This window comes from Theropithecus gelada, chromosome 4 (assembly GCF_003255815.1).
Source record: "Theropithecus gelada isolate Dixy chromosome 4, Tgel_1.0, whole genome shotgun sequence".
NCBI lineage: Eukaryota > Metazoa > Chordata > Mammalia > Primates > Cercopithecidae > Theropithecus > Theropithecus gelada.
The window spans coordinates 66,406,825-66,424,496 of record NC_037671.1 but is presented as its reverse complement, the minus strand read 5'-3'; positions in this window follow the sequence as shown (position 1 = coordinate 66,424,496).

The following is a 17,672-nucleotide window of genomic DNA, read 5'->3' as shown; positions in this document are numbered from 1 at the left end:
CGTAGACAACTGTCTCCAGAATGTTAAGAATACTTCACTGGGCTGCTTATTGATTATCTCTCAGTGAACCCCAGCCAAAATCAAATCTATCCACATACGTGAGCATGTTACTCATTGGCACACTCTTTTCTCTTGTGCGATATCCTCTTCTTTATGGCACAGACCCCCTCATTCCCACCTAAAGCTTCCAGGCCCGCATACACAGCAGCCTCTAATTCCTTTTTCAAGCTCTGTAGCTGAGCTTCTAGGTTCCCCACCTGCATCTGGAGATCCCCATTCATGGAAGCTTCTAACTTCTTTTCTGAGCTGTGTGACCTGTAATCGGACCTCCAGGCACCCCACATGTGCCTGGAGGACCCTTACCTGGACTGCATCCCTCAGGGACTGGGTGTGTACTTCTCTTAGCGCAGTCAAAAGTGGCCATCCAACTCTACCGGCAAAGGCTCATTCCTTTTCACTGCTCTGTGCTTCCAGCTGCCTCAGTGCTTTCTCCATGCTTGTGGGTAACCCATCCACCACCGCCCAGGTTTCCACCAGGGCCTATCGGAACACCAAAGCTGCCAGTAGGTACCACAATTCATGTTGCAGCCACATGGCCAACCCGGAATCAGTGGGGAGGAAAGGCTCACTCACTCTGGGATCCTGTTCCTGACGTCAATTGTCAGTTTCTAACTGAGACCCAAAGGGAGTTGGTGGGTGAGTGGAAGGTAGGTGGAAAAACACTCGAGGAATCAAAAGCAGTTTAGACATGGTTTATTCTCTTTCTGAGTGCAGGCAAGCCCGGGTGCAAGCCTGGGCATGACCTGTATGTACAGTGTTCGCAGGGTAATTATACCTTTTACAGAAAATAGTGGGTCTGAGCCAAGCACAAGGTCATGTGTGAGATCACATAATGTGCCTCACGTGGCATGGTTACACAATGAGTAGAGTTGAGTGTCTGTGTTCCAAACTTGCAGAGTCACGCTGGACCGGATGTCTGCCTTGGCCTATTCTTGACCATAGCACATCCATTTTCCTTACAAATAGACTGGGCAAAAAGAATTTAAAAGTGGTCACAGCAAATGATGAATGCCAAATTATTCTTTAAAATGGTCTGTGAATGAATGAATGACAGTTGACTTACGATTAAAGCTTTTTTTTTCTTGTAATAGCCTACAATAGAGAAATACAACAAATATGCACACACCCTTGTGCTACAAAATTCAAGAATGTTAGGAAACAGTGCCCTTAAAAGTTGTAATTGAAAGGGACTAAATAGAGGAGAATTGGTAGAAGAATTATTGAAGACAAATTTGGATCTCAAATATGTTCTGTCTAACTCAGACAGCCTAGTGATTGCCTATTCTGCAGTGATAGAGGATAAGTTTATTGTGACTGAAATCTCAACAGGAGAAATTTCAAACTTTTGAAAACATTTCCTGATAAAAGAGATAAATAAAATGTCTTGAGTCCTAATACTGAAGGGTGAGATCCAGTCCTCCTTTTTTTATTAGTTTTTACAATGCTGACTTTCAGACTCAAACCCATTTGGTAGTAAGAGATAATTTCTTCTGTTAAAAAAAAAAATAATAAGAGTAAACCTGAGAAGTATGTATTTCCAACTCTGGTATTTGAGAATCCTTCACGGAAAATGGTGAATTCTCATTAGATCACTTTATTATGACACACCAGTTGACAAAACCTGAATAAGCAGACAAAGGTTCACCCATGTGTAAAAAAAACTATTCAAGGTTAACTGAGAATTTCAAAAGATCTTACAAAATAACAGGGCCAAAAATACAAATAAATGAATATATAGCACAGAAATACATAGAGCAAAAGAAAAAGAAACATATATATGTAATATAAATAATATTGTCAAATATAAGAAATATTACTTTCCCCATTAGCCAAGAATGTCTTTAAAAAGCAATGCTGAAGATCACTAATCATCAGAGAAATGTGAATTAAAACCATGATGAGATATCTTCTCACACATCAGAATGGCTATTATTGAAAAGTCACAGAAATAACAGATTTTGGCATGGATATGGAGTAAAGTTAACATTTATATACATTTGTTACGAATATAAATTAATTCAACCTCTATGAAAAACAGTATGAAGCTTCCTCAAAGAACTAAAAGTGCATCTACAATTTGATCCAGCAATCTAGGTACTGGGTATCTACCCAAAGGAAAAGAGTTCATCATATTAAAAAGATACCTGCACACATATAAAAATGTGAAAAAAAGAAAAGATGTTATAACTAATAAATGAGCTAAAAAATTAAAGAGGATACCAAGTCAGTGCATGAAAATCAATTATATCTTTATAACTACAAACACACACACACACACACACAAACACCATGGAATACTGCTCAACCAAAATAAAAGAATAAAATAATACCTTTTGCAGCAACTTGGATGGAGCTGGAGGCCATTATTCTAAGTGAAGTCACTCAGGAATGAAAAATCTTATACCACGATTTCTCACTGATAAGTAGGTGCTAAGCTATGAGTACACAAAAGCATACAGAGTGGTATAATAGACATTGAAGACTCACAGTGGGGAGAAGGAGGGAGAGTGAGGGATACAAAGAACATATTGAGTACAATGTATAATATTCAGGTGACAGGTGCATTAAAACCCTAGACATCACCACTGTGCAATTAATCCATGTAACCCAAAACCACTTGTACCCCTAAAGCAAAGCAATTGAAATAAAACTTGAATTTAACTAAATGTTAGAAAAGAAATTAAACATTGTAATATAGAAAATAGTAGAAAACCAATTTTGAAGATGCTGAGAGGTAAAATATTGAAATAATATAATGTCCAAATAAATTAAGCAGAAGAAATAAAAAAATAAGAATAAAATAACATTTTGAAGAAGCCGCCAACAGTGTAACAACATAAGTTAAAAGGATCCACAAAATAGCATACTATGGTAAAATTTTGAGAGCATTGGGCCTAAAAAGGAATACAAGATTGTGTCATTCCAGATTTCCACATTACAGTGGCTGCACTATAAATAAGAACCTCGAAAATGATATCCATTGTCTACATATACTCATTTGTCCTCTGTGACTTGTAATCTTAGATGTTTCAGGAGTCAGAAGAGGTTTCTACTGGAAATTATCTAGTATGTAGTAGAAATTAATTATTACACTATGCCTCAAGATTAGCTTTGGTTGCTGTTTAGATAAAATGCTCCACTAACTATATTTTGTTGGTCTAGATTTTCTTCCTGAACGTTCTCATTCACTCTCATACTACCAGAATGTAATTGTGATGCTCAAAGTATATTTTTAACTGTCAGCTCATTCCCCAGTTTAAAGTCTCCTTTTACAGAACATCTAATTAAGATTAACTCATTTGTACTTCAGAACCTCTATGTCTAATATAGTACTCTGCCTTGTCTGAATTACTGTATTATTGACGGGGAGGAACTCTAGTTGTCTCATCAATACTGTTCTCTCCTTCCTAATAACAAACTCTTATATTTGCGGCAATGTGTCAAGCTAAAATATTACATTTCACAGACTCCCATGTTGTGAGACGTGATCATTAAATTAATTTCTGCTCGATAACTATAGGCTGATTTTTTTCCATTAGATTACTGGTAATGCTTCTTAAAATTGAGACAGTAGCTGAGACACATTATTTTGTTCTTTCTTCTTCACTTCCTGCCTAAAATATGTGTTTGATATCGATAACATGAACAGTTGTATGCCTATGGAAGAAACTGCGTCTAGTTGAAAACTTTCTCACAAGGGAAGCTCCAAACCCAGAATATTTCATTGGTGAATTATAGCAACGTTTTAAGAATGAAGCAATATCAATTCTACCGAATTTTTCCAAAACACAGATGAATGAACATTGCCCAACTCACTTTATAAGGCCACGATGAATTTAATAAAACAACTGAAAAATATCACAAGAAAAGAAACAAAAATAGATACAAGCATCTTCAAAACATAATAGCAAATCACATTAAGTAACATGTAAAATAAATAATACAGCATTACCAAGAGGAGTCTATCCTAAAAATGCAAGGCTGGTTCAACATTCAAAAATCAATCACTTTAATTCACCATATTAACAGAATGAAGAGAAGAAATTTTATAGTCTTATAAATCAGATGTATAAAAGGCACTGACAGTATTCAAAATTTACTAATGATAAATATTTTCAGCAAATTATAAATAATAGGAGAAATTTTAAATTAGAATAAAGACAGCTCAAAAAGATTAACTTTATTCAACATCACATTGAACCTAAAAAAGATTGGAGCCTTCCCCTCTTAAGTTCTATTGTCTCTCTTATTCAAGAATGTAATAGAAGTTCTAGAAAGCTATAAAATCTTGCATATTTAAACAACTTTAAAAAGTTATTTGTATTATAAACAATATGAATGTCTACCAAATAATATATGAAGAAAAGGTGTTACAATAAATGAATTAAAAAATTAAAGAAGATACCAAGTCAGTGCATGAAAATCAATCATATCTTTACATACTCCCAATGAATCATTAGCATATGAAATAAAAAATAGCACAATATATAGTGATAACAAAAATAAAATGATTAGGTATGAATCTAAGTGAATACAATATGTCTTTGCTGAAAACCACAAAACACTAAGGAATAGGATCAAAATAGACAAATAAATTGAGAAGCAGAAGACTAAATATTATGATAATGACTACTCTTCCTAAATTGTTTTATAGATCCAATATATTCCTAATAAAAATCATCATGGGCTTTTTTTCTTAGATATTGATAAGCTGATTCCAAAGTTAGTAAATAGGCAAAAACATTCTGCTAAAGAACAAAAATAAAAAACCCACATTATTTGATTTCAAGGCATACTACAAAATTACAATGATTACCAGGAGAGTATAACTATGGCAAAATGAAAAACACGGAGGTTGATTGAACAACAGCATGGAAAAAGACTCAAACAAATATGATCAACAGACTTTTTTACAAAAGCACCAAGATATTTATGTGGAGAATGGAAAGTCTTTCCAAGAAATCGTGTGGGAACAATTGGCTGTCCACATGAACAACAACTTAACTTCAAATCGCACCTGATACCTGATACAAATATTAACACATAATGAAACATAGACCCGAAAGAAAAATCTAAAGTTATAAAACTGCCAGAAGAAATCATAAGATAATAATTCTGTGAACTTTTTTAGACAATATATTTTTTGATAAAACATTTAAACACAATCTGTAAAAGAAAAAGATAAATTGTATTTTATTATATTTTATGACTTTCTTCTGTGAAAGGCAACATAAAGCTAATTCAAATACAAACCACACAATATGATAAATTATTTGTATATCATAATTCTGTCAAAATACTTTATTCTTAATATATATAAATATTATTAAATATTTATTAAGTTATTAAAAACTCAGAAGAGCATAAACACTCAATTAAGAATGGGCAAGGCTGGGCACGGTGGCTCATGCCTGTAATCCCAGCACTTTCAGAGGCCAAGGTGGACAGATTATGAGGTCAGCAGATCAAGACTACCTTGGCCAACATGGGGAAACCTGTCTCTACTAAAAATACAAAAATTAACTGCTCATGGTGTTGCATGCCTGTAACCCCAGCTACTCGTGAGGCTGAGGGAGGAGAATCACTTGAACAAGGGAGTCGGCGGTTGCAGTGAGCCGAGATCACACCACCACTGCACTCCAGCCTCATGATAGAGTCAGACTCAGTCAAAAAAAAAAAAAAAAAAAAGAAGGGATGAAATTTGCTTCACCAAAGGTGATACATAGAGGATAAGTAAGCATATGAAAATATACTCAACATCATTTGCTACTAGGAAAACAGCAATTGAAACTATAAGGAGATAGCATCATGGAGTTAAATTTTTTAAATGAAAAACATTATCTATATATTTATATTATACATATATATCACATATATCACATTCTGGCAAAAACATAAAACAAGTGAAACTTATATTGCTGGTGGAAATGCAAAATACTACAGTCACTTTTAAAGATAGTTGGAAGTTTCTTACACAGTTGAAAATATACTTACTCTGATTCTGAGAACCAATAGGAGAGGCATATATATATATATATATATAGAGAGAGAGAGAGAGAGAGAGAGACAGAGACAGAGAGAGAGAGAGAGACAAAGAGAGACAGAGACAGAGAGAGAGAGAGAGAGAGAGAGGTAATAGAAATTGGCTCAAGCAATTATGGAGTGCAAGAAGTTCCAAGATCTTCCATGTGCAACCTAGTAAACTGGGAAAGCCAGTGGTATAATTCTATTCCTGTCTATAGGCCTGAAAACCAGGGGAGTTGATGTTCAAGGGCAGGAGAATGATTTCCCAGCTAAAAGAGAGTGTAAATTTGCCCCCCTGCACCATTTTTTTTTTCACTGTTTGACTCTCCATGGATTGAATAATGTCCACTGCATTAATGTAGGCAATCTTCTTTATTTAGTCTACTAATTCAAAGGCTGATCTCTTCCAGAAACACTCACACAGACACACCCAGAAACAATGTTTTACCAGCTGTCTGGGCATCCCTCAGCTCGTTAAGGTTGACATCTAACTCTGAACATCATACCCAGAAATCTCCATCCTTAATACAAAATAAATAAAAATGTATAATTGCAAAAGATCAGTACATTCATATTTACTTTTTCTCTTCATTCATAACTTTATTCATAATTATCCCAAACTAGATATGCCCTAGATGTCTTTAAGTTGGTGACTAGATAAACAACCTATGGTACATCCATAAAATAGACTAGTAGTCATCAATAAACATGCATTCTACTATTACCTATGTGTGTGTGTATATGTGTGTGTTGTGTGTTTGTATGTGTGTGTGTATGTGTGTGTGTGAATACAGGTAGATAAGCAGATGGATTAGTCATGAATATAAATTTCAGGTAAGTCCAAAGATTGGAACATAAATAAATCCTTGTAAGATTTTGTGGTGTAGGGACGATGTATTAAAAAGAGAAGCACAAAGGAATATTTAGTAGGTGATTTAACAGCTTTTTATACCGAATGTGGTAGTGAACACACAATTCTATGCAGTTGTTAAAATCTAAAGTGCCATGAAACAGTACATTTTACTGTGTATGAATGTAAAAAAATAGATAGAATGTATATGAACCCAAAATAAATTTCAAACCATAGCAACTAAACATGAGTATATTAACCACACTGAAAGGGATTGAGATTAAAACGGCTACACTGTTTTTGAAGAAGGATATTTTGATTAGATAACGTAAAATTAAGGACAAAAAACTTAAATACTATATAGATGTATGAATTAGCAATTCTCAAAATAATGTATATGTATACCAAGATGTGGTATCACTCAAGAAATTGCTGCCTAGTCCAAATGTCCTGGAGAGTTTCTCAAAGTTTGCATTTGTTAGTTTCATTCCTTAAGATTTTAGATTTTATTCTCTAATGAATTTTTATTTGATTTTTGTATATGGTGAGAGATAAAGATCTAGTTCTATTGTTCTACATGTGGATAGTCAGTTTTCCTAGCACAATTTATTGAAGAGACTCTCGTTTCCTCAATGTATGTTCTTCGTGCCTTTGTCAAAAATGAGCTCACTATACATGCATGGATTTATTTATCTGTTCCCTATTCTGTGTCATTGGTCTATGTGCTTATTTTTATGCCCATGTGATACTGTGTTGGTTATCATAGCTCTGTAGTGTAACTTGAAGTCTGGTATTGCGATTCCTTTAGTTTTGTTCTTTTTTTCCAAGATAGATTTGGCTATTCTGGGTCATTTCTGGTTCCATATGAATTTTAGGATTTTTAAAAATTCTGTGAATAATGTCATTGGTATTTTGATAAAAATTTTGAATATGTAGATTGTTTTATTAGCATGGAAATTTTAATTACCTTGATTATTCAAATCCATGAACACGGAATATCTTTCCATTTTCTTGTGTCTTATTCAATTTATTTGATCAAAGTTCTATAATTTTCACTGTAGAAACCTTTCACTTCTTTGGTTAAGTTTATTTTTAGGTATTTCATTTTATTTGTAGTGGTTGTAAATGAAATAACATTCTTGATTTCTTTTTCAGATTGTGCAGTTGGCATATAAAAATGCTACTGACTTTCATATGTTGATTTTGTGTCCTGTAACTTTACTGAATTTGTGGTCAGTTCTAATAATTTTTGGTAGAGTCCTTAGGTTTTCCAAATATAAAGCCATATGATTTGCAAACAAGGATGACTTGACTTCTTATTTTCCAATTTGCATGCCCTTTCTTTCTTTCTCTTATCTGATTGCTCTAACTAGGTCTTCCAGTACTTTGTTACATAACACTGGTAAAAATTGGCATCCTTGTTGTGTTCATGAACTTAGATAAAAAGCTTTCAGTATTTGCCTGCTCAGTATGATATTAGTTGTGAATCTGTCATATAAGGCTTTTATTGTGTTGAGGTATGTTCCTTCCATACCCATTGTTGACGGTTATTATTATAAAGAGATGTTGAATTTTATTAAATGCTTCTACGACATCAAGTGAAATGACATTTTTTCCTTCATTCTTTTGCTATGATGTATTGTATTGATTAATTTGCATATTCTGAAACATCCTTTCATCACTGGGATAAATCCAACTTGGCCATGGTGAATGATCTTTGTCATACGTTGTTTAATTCAGTTTGGTAATATTTTGTTGAGGAATTTTACATCAGTGTTCATTAGGTATCTTCTTCTGCAGTTTTTTTTTTTTTTTTTAATATATCTTCATCTGGTTTTGGTGCCAAGATAATACTGTCCATGTAGAATGAATTTGGAAGTATTTGGTCCTCCTCTATTTTTTCAGAATACTTTGAGTAGGATTGGTATTAGTTCTTTAAATGTTTGGTAATATTCAACAGTGAAGTCGTCAGGTCCTGAGCTTTTCTTCACTGGAAGGTTTTTATTATGACTTCAGTCTCGTTACTTTTTATTGCTCTATTCTGGTTTTGGATTTTTACTTGGTTCAATTTAGGAAGGTCGTGTATATCTAGGAATTTATCAATTCCTTCTAGATTTTCCAATATATTGATATATAGTTGCTCATCACAGTCTCTAATGATACTTTTATTTCTGCAGTATCAGTTGTAATGTCTCTTTTTTCATCTACAATTTTATTGAGTCTTCACTTTTTTGTTTAATTCGTCTGCCTAGCTTGTCAACTTTGTTTCTTTTAGAAAAAATCAGCTTCTCATTTTGATGATTTTCTGTATTTTCAAATTTTATTTATTTCTGCTCTGATCTTTATAATAGTATTTCTTTTCTTCTATTAATACTGGATTTTATTTTTTCCTGCTTTTCCAGTTCTTCAAGCTGCATCATTAAGTTTTTTTATTTAAAGGTTTTTTTTGTTTGTTTTTTTGTTTTTTTGTTTTATGTAGACACATTTTTATAAACTTTACTTAGTACTACTTTCACTGTATACCCCAGGTTTTGATATGGAGTGCTTTCATTTTCATTTGTTTCAAGACATATTTAAGTTTTCTTCTTAATTTTTTTATTGACCAGTGCACTGGTCATTCACGATCTTATTGTTTTATTTTCATTTGTCTGTATAGTTTCCAAAATTCCTCTTCTTGTTGAACTCTAGTATTCTATTGTGGTCAGAGAAGATGCTTGATATTACTTCCCTTTTTTTTGGAAACTTTTCAGACTTTTTTTTGGCCTTAACATATGATGTATTCTTGAGAATTGTTCATGTGCTGAGGAGAAAATGTGTATTCTTCAGCCTTTGGATGAAATATTCTCTAAATATCAGTTAGTTTCATTTAGTCTACAATTCAAATTAACTTTGATGTTTCTTTGTTGATTTTCTGTCTGAATGATCTTTCCAATGTTGTAAGTGTTGTAGTCTTCAAATATTATTGTATTGGCATCTATCGCTCTCTTTACCTTTAATAATATTTGCTTTATATATGTGGGTTCTCCAGTTTTGGATCTATATATATTTACAATTGTTATATTCTCTTGCTTGATTGACCTCTTTATCATTATACAATGACCTTCTTTGCCTCTTTTTATAGTTTTTGTCTTGAAGTTTATTTTTTCTGACATAAGTATAATTTCTCCTCCTCTTTTTTGTTTTCCATTTTCATGGAATATCTTTTTCCATTCCTTTATTTCAGTGTATGTTTGTCTTTACAGGTAAAGTATGTTTCTTGTAGGCAACAGGTTGTTTGGTCTTGTGCTTTTTTTATTTTTATTTTTTTATTTTTCATCCATTCAGCCCCTCTATGTCTTTTGAATGGAGAATTGAGTCCATTTACATTCATTTATATTATTGATAAGTAAGGAATTACCCCTTTTATTTTGTTATTTGTTTTCTGGTTGTTTTGTGGTCTTCTCTTCCTTCCTTTTTATCTTCCTGTTTGTGAAGGTGATTTTCTCTGATAGTATGTTTTATTTTATTTTATTTGCATTTTTTGTGTATCTGTTATAAGATTTTAATTTGAGGTTTCCATGAGGCTTGCAAAAACATCGTATAGCCCATTATTTTAAACTGATGACACACATAGCACATTGTATAAACAAATAAACAGCTAAAAAAGAGATAGCTAATACACACTTCAAATTTTAACTTCATCCTCCTGCTTTTTTACTTTTGTTGCTTCTATTTATGTCTTACTATACTGTCTTAGTTTTGAGAAGTTGTTGTGATTGTTATTTTTGAAAGGTTCATATTTTAGTATTTCTACTTAAGATATGAGAAGTTTATACCAAACAACTACAGTGTTATAATATTCTGTGTTTTTCTGTGCACTTACTATTACCAGTGAGTTTTATACCTCAGATGATTTCTTATTGTTCATTAACGTCTTTTGCTTTCAGATTGCTTAACTCCCTTTAGCATTTCTTGTAAGACAGATCTCATGTTGATGAAGTCCCTCAGATTTGTTTGCCTGGGAAAGTCTTTATTTCTTTTTTATTTGATGGATTTTTTACTGGATACACTATTCTTGGAGAGATATATATATATATGTGTGTGTGTGTTTTTCCTTCAGGACTTTAAATATGTTATGCCACTCTGTCTTGGCCTGTAAGATTTTCACAGATAAGTGTGCTGCCAGATGTGTTGAAGCTCCTTTGCATGTTGTTTCTGTTCTCTTGTGATTTTTAGGATGCTTTGCTTATCCTTGACCTTTAGGAGTTTTATTATTAACTTTCTTGTGGTAGACTTATTTGGGTTAAATCTGCTTTGTGTTTTATAACTTCCTTGTACTTCACCATTGATATTTTTTCTCTAGGTTTGGGAAGTTTTCTGTTATTGTCCCTTTGATTAGCAATGTTGTTGCTTATGTTGATAAATGTACCATGGTTATGTAAGATGTTAGCATTAGAAAAGAACTAAGTGAAGGATATACAGAAACCATCTGTTCTCTTTTTAAAATATTTCTATATGTCTAAAATTATTTAAGAGAAGAATGAAAAAAGTACATTTTTAATTATTTCTCCCATTTGCAGGTTTACATCTTGCCCCAGGAGCAGCCTAGGTAAAGAACCCAGGCCTTATTAAATCTGCTGAGTAATTCATGGCCAGCACTCTCACCAGGCACTGATTCCTCACCAGGTCACACGCATCTGGCTTATCTCATTTTGTTTATGAGATTAGTCAGATCCCTTTCCATGGGGATATATATTCATTATATTTCCCTTTAGACTAGTCATACAACATCTCAAAGATCACTAGATTCTCACAATTGCCACCGTGAAGAGTTGGAGAATTCATAAGAATATGTATGTGTGGTAAGTCACATTAAAGGAAATAGAAAAAGATCAGAATTGGATTGAGTTCTGAGGATTACACATATAAGCTTGCAAGAATATGCACATGGCATTTCAGGTACTCATAATTTAGTTAAACCATTTACTTATTAAGATAAACAGAATGAGTGGTAGCACGTTATGTTATTTTTGCAAATATTATATGCAAAATAAAAAATATGTGTGAACACAATATACATTTAAAAATTTATATTTCAAATGAGCAATAAACTCAATACTCAAATTTTATCATGTTGAGATAAGTACACAAGGAGAAGTCACCCATAAATTCAAAATATATTCCTTTCGTGTCCCTATTTTCTAAAATTTTACTGATTCTGAAGACATAAAAAGAATATGCCTTTATTACTTTCCAAAATCTAGATGGTGAGAGGGACAAGTACTTTTACCTTTTCAAGCTTAAGGTCAATGCAAAGGAAATACATTTAGGAGTAGAGAAGCGCTAACTTAGCCTAGAATAGTACTAATTGATTTCTGGAAAAGTAATAACCTGAATAATAACCTGGGGCATGAAGGGGTTTTCCTGTGGTCAAGATAGAGGAAATGTAGGAAGAAGGGAGAGAGAATTCTAAGGAGAGAAAAAAGTAAAATCAAAGGTATGCATGTAAAAACTGCATCACATTATGTGTGGGACACTATAAGAGTAATTGAGTTTTCTTGTAGTTTGAAAGGAGTGGGAGAATATCAGGGCTGAAGATTTACTCCAGCACCAAGTGTAGTTGATTTTGCATACCTTGTTAAGTAGTTTCATGCAGTAAGTGCTATGGTCCATTGAAGAGTTTTTAAAAACCTCTTTTAAAAAGTTTATCAGTTTTGGTCGGGCGCAGTGGCTCAGGCCTGTAATCCCAGCACTTTGGGAGGCCGAGGCTGGCAGATCAGGAGGTCAGGAGATCAAGACCATCCTGGCTAACATGGTGAAACCCCATCTCTACCAAAAATACAAAAAATTAGCCGGGTGTGGTGGCGGGTGCCTGTAGTCCCAGCTGCTCGGGAGGCTAAGGCAGGAGAATGGCGTGAACCCGGGAGGCGGAGCTTGCAGTGAGCTGAGGTGGCGCCACTGCACTCCAGCCTGGGCGGCAGAGTGAGACTCCATCTAAAAAAAAAAAAAAGAAAAAATAATTGTATCAGTTTTAGAAAACTCTTTAGAAAAGTATATCAGGTTAGTGGCGATTAGAGGAATAATATGAAATGACTAATAATAGAGGCACTTGGAATGAAGAAGATTACGCTTATTTAAACACATTGAGAAGGAAAAAAATATAAACAGTAATTTGGTGTGATTTGACATGGTGGCATAGTGCGGGAGATGAGAAGATACTCATTCTAGTAAGGTTGCTGGCAAGAAAGACACAGTGCTAATATATACTAAAGAAAAGAAAGACTATATAGAGAAGAAGGAGGTAAAATGATTAACCTGTAAACATTTTCAAATGTGAATTTTTGTGAAAGACCATATGGAAAATAAAAGAATCGATAGTTAAGTCCCAAATTAGGAGAAGAGGGATTGACTTGATAGAGAGGAAATGCGCTCGCCTAAGAAAAGTACATGCAGAAGGATGATGGGCCAATGAGTTCACCTTGTGGAATACAAAAGTATTTTGTTAGAACAAGGACACTGACCCAAAATGATAAATAAATATTTTTCCCTTATAGGTCTTAAAATATAAGTTTCCTTTGAGGTTTAAACACAAGAAAGCTTAGCATAAAAATATTGTTTAAACATAACAATTGTAAAATGCCTTATGACATAATTTTCTCTGTATCAATTTTAAAGTTTGTGAATATTGATCTAAAATCACTTTTTAATCTCTATAATCTTTTAATTTTATATTTCAAGTAGTTGCTACAAAGATTTGTAAAGCACTTTGTGTAAAATATTGTGGCTATCAAGTAACTTACTGAATAAATACATTAGAAATTATTAATAAATATACATTGTTGGACTAGAATCAATAATGGTTGGCGTACCTGTTGCAATACTGATCCTGAGAAATTTTACAGAGTCTACAATGTAGTCTCATTTCATATTCATCTTAATATGAATCAAGTCCTTGCACTATTTCTGTGACGATTAGCAATCAATTCAAGAGTAGATCTATTATAACATGTGCTGCAGAAAAATTAGGATCTGTGAGAGAAAGAAATCTTAACATAACTCTGTATACACTACTCATTTCTCTCCTTCAAACAATCCAGTAACTACCTCTAGCTTGTCCAGGTATCTATAAGTGTTGGGGTCATTTAAAAAGACAGAGTAGTCAAGCTTTCAGACACATAAAAATGATGTTTGATCTTATAATGGCCTCCAGCATCAGGCCAGCTCTTCTCTGTCTGAGAACTTGCCCTTTCTATATTTTGATAGAATGGGGGCCATAACCGGCCCCAGGAACAAGAAAAAATAAATGCTTATTGTTTTTCAACATTTTTTTTACATGAGGAAGCCATTTACAATAATATTTATTTTTCCTTTTCTGTACGTTATGAAAGTTCAAGAGTCATTTTTCCTTGATTTGTGGTTGACTGAAAATGGAAAGGCTTATATCTGGCTCATTCTTAATACTTACGTCTTGAGATGAAAAGGATTTTCTGTGAACCTTTACTGTGGGGCACGCCGTGAATTTTGTATTCTGTTCCCAGGTTCCAGGAGGCAATGAAAATCTAAAGCTCAAGTTCATCAAAATAAACAATTGCCATAAGCCTGAAAGCTGTCTTCATTGCTTTTGTTTTTTCATCTTGCTAATCTCCTAACCTCAAGGTTTAGAAAGATAACTATTTCCTTCAGCTACCTCGTGCGTTTAAGAAGCGTTGTTTCTCATCCCCACCACCAACCCCACACCCTACCGCCTGGACTGTTTGTGGGATTTTTATTTTTTCAAGGGAGGTAATTCAGATAGCTAAAGAGCTCTATTGCTAGAAATATAAGTTCTAGATAGTTACTTTTAGCCATTTTAGCAACAGTTCAAAGATAAACTCTTTTTGGACATCTTCACTAACTCTCCAAAGAAAAATTAATAAACTACTCACAGATATCTCACAATACTTGTGTAAATATTGTATTTTTATGTTGCATGTTACATTGCAAACTTTCTATTCAAATACCTGAACTTCCATTAGATGTGCACAGTTGTTATTCAGCTTTGCATTCCAGAGTGCTGTACTTTGTATTTTGCTATAACTTGATACCTGGTGCTCCTAAAAGACCTTATATTACAAGAAAATTTTGAAATTAAGTAACTGTTTCAATTGAAAATGATAACTGTATTTATCAATATAAATAGGCTGCTGCCAAATACTCTTTTAGACTCATAACAAAATTATCTTTTTCTATAGAAATGTCAATAATTTTGTAGCAATCATTATTTTGTTATTTTGTGAATTAAAAATGATAAATCAGTTGATGGAAACTGGAAAAAGTCTACATGATTTTCCATTTGACCTTTTTTCCATAGTCTCATGGGTGTCACAGTCCCTTTAATCACCTTTCACCTGAGCCTGGCATTTGCTTTGCATCAGAGGTCAAACTTGTAACCTGTAAATAAAAGGAACACAAAGGAAACAATGTAACCGCTTTTCACCAGAACAGTTAATGGCTCAAATGCATGACTAAATTGCTACCACTTGTTATGTTACAGCTTTTATTCTGCTTCAGTCCTGCTCATTATACCCAGTACCAGGTCTTGGATGCAAATACTCTCTCCTAAGTAATAAGTCATGTTATTTCCATTTTGTACAACAAAACGACACAATTTGGAAAAATAATTTTATGGTGAAAGGCTTGCATTGGGTGCTTAATTCAAGATTATTTAGTCAATGATAATCTTAAAAGAGTTTGTGAGACTGCATTTCAGCCCATGGGAAGTTGAAGGCAACCTATTATTATTGTATAATAATAACATTTATCATGTAATTTTATACTTTAAGGAATATTTGTGGATTCACAAAGGACTCATTGTCATTTTTGATTCAACTAAGGATAAACAGATATACTAACATGATGAGGCCTGAGGGATCTTTGTGTGTGATACTGAAAAAGAGCTCATTGGCAAAAGCAATATATTCTTTTTCATTCTGTACAAATGATATATCCAAGGATCGTTTTCCAAGTTGCTGAGTATTTTTTTTTTTCTACTACATTGGAAAAGCTGATGATCTTCAAACTGAAACAGTAGTATGAGATTTTATTATATTTCAAATGAATTATGTTCTGGTTTCATCATCAATCATTGAGGCAAACATTATATTGCTTTTGATCTAAAAACAAAGTAAACATGTTCATTTATAACCAAAAGACTTAACATTAAGTTGTAATAATCTTATGAGTTATACAGTCTATGAATTATAATCTTTGGGGAAAACAGGCACAATAAATCTATAACTACAAGGATAGATTTGTTAACTGAATATGCCGTTTTATGGAAAATTCTCATGGATGTGTTGCTATGCCATTTTTACCAAGAAACTAATCAAATTTGTAATCTGGATTTCCTTGTGGTTCAATTTGTATTTTTTTCACTGGACTATAATCCTCTCTACTCAGCAATAGTTTTGAGGTATTCATTTGACCTTGTAACTGATGCTGCAGATAAAAAACAAGGTTACCATTTTTGAAAAATTTATTATCAAAAGAAAATGCTGGATAAATTAGTTCTGATTTTCTTACTAAGGATTACCTCAACAAACTAAATAGTATGATTTATTAAAATTAATAATAAACACACATGCATTAATTATGCCGTGAATATACATATATATTCATTTGTATATATATTATATATATTAGAATAAACCTATTTTTTATCATATGCTTAATTATTTTATCAAGATTCTCTACAAAGTAAACCTCATGAGGAAAGTATTAATTGCTAAGCACATAGAAGGCACACATATATGTTGAAAGGATATTTCTTCAAGCAACCAATATTTTAATGTAAAAATTGTATATATGCATTATAGATTTCAAAAATACTTATGCTACTAGAGTGAAAGATACAAAATCTTTCTCCAGAAATGTCATATCATATACCTGGAATTATCCTCATATCTTATTATATTATTTTATTGATTTATTTATTTTGATAAAGAATCTTGTTCTGTGGCTCATCTGGGGTGCAGTGGCGCAATATCTGTTCACTGTGACCTCTGCTTCCTGAGTTCAAGCAATTCTTGTGCCTCAGCCTCTGGAGTAGCTGGGATTACAAGTGCCAGCCTCCATGCCCGGCTAATATTTGTATTTTTGGTAGATACGGGGTTTCACCACGTTGGCCAGGCTGTTCTGGATCTCCTGGCCTCAAGCGATCTGCATGCCTTGGCCTCCCAAAGTCCTGGGATTAGAGGCAAAAGCCACCACATACAGGCCATATTTTATTTTTATTTGAACTCTCATTCATATCTATGTGCCATTTTGTTATGATGATTATATATTTCCAATTTTAGAAACAAATTCGTCGATTTACATTATTTTATAATTTCAAATATTTCAAATATTTACAATCTGTCAGGGAATTTTTTTATGTAAATGTTTAATTCTTAAATTTGTTAGTGGTTTTAAATCCTAATAGAATATGCGGTCTTTTTTACTCTTTTCCATTCCAACAAGATTTTAATATTTATCACTCTATATTATTGCATTCATTTTAAATCAATAATTATTATTTTCTTTCAACAAACAAATATTGAATGTGTAACCTGTTACAGACACTAGATATGCATTGGACATAGAATAACATGTTAGTTAAAGTCTCTTTCCTCATCAACTGATATTTTAGTTAAAAAAAATTCTGAGAGATTTACATGATTGAATGGAGTAAGTCTCACTAACTTAAATCAATAATGTAGCATTTCAAATCCATAATTTCTGT